Genomic DNA, 4,833 nt, shown 5'->3' with positions numbered 1-4,833 from the left:
TAGCTAAACACTTTATTTCCCAGACTGACTTGCTGTTTCAAGGGGGTCAAATATAATTCTGGCCAATAAGACACAGCTACTGTTATTTCGAGAAATCTTTTGCTTTCTTGTTATGGGTGTCGCTGCTCTCTGCTTCCCCCTTCCTTCTTCCTGCTTGGGTCACAAGCATGAGGCCTGGAGCTTTAGCCACCATTCTGTGCCTGAAGTAACAAGCATCAGGACAAAAGTCAGTGGACTGAGTAGGGTGGAGCAGAGCTTGGGTCTCCGTTGGCATTGCTGAGCATCTGCGCCAGCCCTACCTGCCTACCTCTCGTCCTCCTGTTACCCTGTTATTTTCTGTTGAATAAATTTATGACGGATGCATGGTTCAATTCTTGGACAAATGTCAGCAAATTCAGTGTTAAATGTGCAAATTATCAATGATTTTTCTCCACTCTAGGAATAAGTGCCTAGGAATGGACTGGGAAGAAATAGTCCAGTTGCAATGTAACAAAGATTAAAAGATACTTAGGCACAATTTAATGAGAAAGCATGGGAGCTATGTGAAGAAAATGATAAAATTGAATTGAAAGAGTAAACAGGAGACTTTTGCTCCTAACCAAGATGGAGTGACAGGGAAGGGATTTACCTTCCTACTTGAAATAAGTGGGGGGAAAAAAAAACAAAAAAAGGATGGCATATATGAACGACGGTTTTGAAGCTCCTAACCAAGATGGAGTGACAGGGAAGGGATTTACCTTCCTACTTGAAATAAGTGGGGGAAAAAAAAAAAACAAAAAAAGGATGGCATATATGAACGACGGTTTTGAGGAAACCAGACAAGGAAGGACAGTGACCCCTAAGAGAGGAAACAAACAAGTTAGCCCCGTGATGGTCCCAGGCTGTGGTGCATGGAGAGAGAACACAGAGGAGCCCAGTGGTCTCCCTTAGTTGAGGAGACAGAGCTGAAAGTCCAGGGCGACAAGAGCTCACAGCACAAAGCACTGGAGAGAGTAGAGCTGCACAGAGAGGGGAACGTGGAATCTCTGCAGAGGGTCCCTGCAGGTATTAGGCAGAGCACTGATCACTATGTGTGTGAGGAGAGTCCGTGGGGCCAGGGAAAGAAGCACCTGAAAGGAAGGGGACAGTACACGGCACTCACACATGGCCAGGAACAGTGTTTTCTCCACCAGCCAGAATGGAAATCTTTGTAATGCATGGGGCATTGGGTAGAATACTGAGAAGGTTCTTGCCTCGGTAGTGGAGAATAATTAGCCTTAGGTTGAACCCTTTTTAGGTCTTGCCTAACAAATCTTAGAAAGTAAGAGCTTAAAGAATTCAAGTGTTTCCAAGTAAGTTAACTGCATTCCAGAACAAAGATCAAGAATAATTATTAAAAAACACAGAAACATCCAGTACTCAAAAACATCAAATTCACAGTGCCCAGCATCTAATCAAAGAAATGGGAAAATAGGACTCAGAAGGAGAAGAAAAATCAATCTAAACAGATCAAGAATTGGCACAGATGTTAGAATTAAAAGACAAGGAAATTTAAAGTTACTATAACTGTAGCCCACATGATCAAAAAGTTAAGTAGGGACATGAGGATATGAAAAGGATCCACAATGCTATGGATTGAATGTCTCCCCCCAAACTCATTGAAGCTTCATTCCCATTGTAACAGTGTTAAGAGGGTGGGAAATCAGACTATGGTATTCGAAAGGTGGGACCTTTGGGAGGTGATTAAATTGTGAGGACTCTGTCCTCATGAATGGATTAATCCGTTCATGGGTTAATGGATTAATGTTTTAATCCTCATGGAATAGACTTGGGTCTTTAATAGAAGAGGAAAAAAGCATGTGGAAAGGCCCTTGCTCAGCCCTTGCCATGTGAAACTTTGCACCACCTAGAGACTGCTGAGTCCCCCACCAAGAAGAAGGCCCTTGCCAAGGCACCCCTTGACTTTGGACTCCCCAGCCTCCAAAACTATAAGAAATGGTTTTTAAAAATAAATTATCCAGTTTCAGGTATTTTGTTATAAGCAAGTGGACTAATACACACATTGGAGATATTTTATTTCAGTCCTTCCTAACCTATCCATGGACTGATGAAATTAGTCACCTATGAAAGGAAGCCAAGTTTATGTGGGGGAATGTAGAGGATAGTGATGGGAATTGAAAATGGGGATGTTCTTCAGGTAGATGTGTCTGGGAATGGGTGATGTCAGCGACCACCTTTGGACTCTCCTGACTGCTGCTGAGTCCCTGTTAGCCATTGCTCATCCAAAGAGAGAAGAGGTGGTGGCCCTCCCCACCCCCACTGCAGCAGTCCTGGCTGGACTGTGCTGCTTCTGCCCTTTAGGACAGGGCTGCCTCATGAGCTCATTTATTTCAAAGGCCTGCTCTGAGAAATGGGGGCTTAATTATTAGTTGACTCAATCATGTCCTCTCACTCAGAGGCCCAGTGGCATAACTTCTGGCCAGGTTGTGGAACTAAACACAAAATGATCTCTCATAATTGCAATGACTTGCAGTGTAGCAGTGTTCTGGGCTGATGCTGGAGTAAGTTTGAAACCAAGGAACAGATCCCAATCTCTCCCAGCTATTCCCCTGACCCCAATCAGAGCAGGCCTTGGCTGGGGGAAAAGCTGGAGAGCTAAAGGAAATCTGCTTGAGCAAGCAGGACAGACTGGATTCCTAGAAGTAGCAAAGTCAGATAATAATAAGATAATAGTAGAGTTGATTAAATATAAACTTCTTTAGGGCCGGCCCGTGGCTCACTCGGTAGAGTGCGGTGCTGATAACACCAAGGCCCCGGGTTCGGATCCCATATAGGGATGGCCGGTTCGCTCACTGGCTGAGCGTGGTGCTGACAACACCAAGTCAAGGGTTAAGATCCCCTTACCGGTCATCTTTAAAAAAAAAAAATATATATATATATATATATAAACTTCTTTAGGCTAAGACTTGATCTGGAGGTCAGGATGTTTGTTCCTTAAATAAATGCCTTATGACTTAGGATAGCATCTGTAATGCCAATCTCGAGTGGTCTTTGTAGATAACAAACAACTACAAGCCACTTTGGAGTTTGTGCACCTCCAGACTTGAGGGAGCCAAGGAGGACCTAGGCATGATGCCAGAAATGATTATGCTGAAGTCACCACAGACCAATCACATTCACACATGACTCCCAGGACCCCCCACGCATGATTTTGCTTTATAAATGCTTGTGATTTCAAGTGATTGGGGAGTCCAAGTTCTTAAAAGCTCTTTTGGCTACCACTAGCTCCTTTGAAAGTCCATCAAAATAAACGCTAATCTTTAACACTACAAACTTTGGTGCAAAAGTCTTCTTAGTCATTTGGGCAGTGAATGAGGAACTCCTCTCAGATTGGTAACGAGTTTGCCCCCACTGGAATTCTCTTAAGGCCTTACTTAGTGAAATGAGGGTGATAATAATACTTACCTCACAGGGTTGTTGTTAATATTAAATGGATAATTCAGGCAAAGTGCTTAGTGCAGTGGACTGGTGCAGAGGAAAAGCCCATGACTGGCAATTCCTGTGATCATCACCATGTTCTCCAACAGGACTCCCTTTTACTCTCTCCTTTTTCAGGGCAATTAAAAGCATAGACTCAGGTGCCAAATAGCCTGGACTCAAATCCCAGCTCTTCCATTTGCCAGGTGAAAGACCTCAGGCAAGTCACTATGTTAGTCTGATTGGGCTGCCATAACAGAATACCATCGACTGAGTGGCTTAGACAACAGAAATTGATTTCTTGCAGTTCTGGAGGCTGGAAGTTCAAGATCAAGGTACCAACAGCATTGGTTTCTGGTGAGGCCTCTCATCCTGTCTTGCAGATGGCTGCCTTCTCGATGTGTCTTCACGTGGCCTTTCCTCTGTGCTTTCACACTTCTGGTTTCTCTTCTTATAAGGACACCAGTCCTGTTGGATTAGGGTTTCACTCTTATGACCTCATTTAGCCTTAATTATTACTTCCTTAAAGTCCCTGTTTCCAAGTACAGTCACATTGGGGGTTAGGGCTTCAACAAATGAATTTGGGGAGGGCACAATTCAGTCCATGACATCACTTATCCATGTTGTGCCTCAGTTTCCCTGCTCTAAAAAGTGTTAATAGGCTGGCCCGTGGCTCACTCGGAAGAGTGTGGTACTGATAACACCAAGGCCGCGGGTTCGGATCCCATATAGGGATGGCCGGTTAGCTCACTGGCTGAGCATGGTGTTGACAACACCAAGTCAAGAGTTGAGATCCCCTTACTTGTCATCTTTAAAAAAAAAAAAAACAAAAAAAGTGTTAATAATGCCTACCTCAGAGGGTAGTTGTGAGGATTAGATGAGTGTAAAGTGCTTAGACCAGTTCCTGGTTCCCAGTGGGTACTATGTAAGTTACAATAGTAATGAAATCAATAAATATGATCATCCTCATGGATATTTCCTATACTCGGTCTGCTCTCCTTTCCTCACCTCCAAATCAATATAACGCCACACTGAACTTTCAGAGGTCTTCAAGGGAGGTAAGACTTTCTCATGACTTGTTTCCTACCCATGAAAGTCTTGGCTGTTTTTAAAGAAGAACCAGCAGAGACTTCCTCTTTCTGCCAATCTGATGCTTTGAAGAAACGGGAAATTTGGGAGCTTTCAAGCTTCCTCCCCCAGACTCTCTCCTGCCAGCGTTCGGCCAGGTAGAGTAACTGAGTGGCGCTTTGCAGCATGCCAGCCTTGTTCCCCTGGGGCTCTCTTTAGAAGCTCATCACTTATGCAGGATTAATTCTGTGCTCTCCCTGGGCTGCTTCTCCAATCCAAAGCAGTTAGAATCAAAATCCCTTTTCCAAG

The sequence above is a fragment of the Galeopterus variegatus genome, unplaced genomic scaffold, assembly GCF_000696425.1.
Source record: "Galeopterus variegatus unplaced genomic scaffold, G_variegatus-3.0.2 Scaffold8459, whole genome shotgun sequence".
Classification (NCBI taxonomy): Eukaryota; Metazoa; Chordata; class Mammalia; order Dermoptera; family Cynocephalidae; genus Galeopterus; species Galeopterus variegatus.
The sequence above is the reverse complement of the archived record's forward strand: the minus strand, read 5'-3'. Positions refer to the sequence as shown.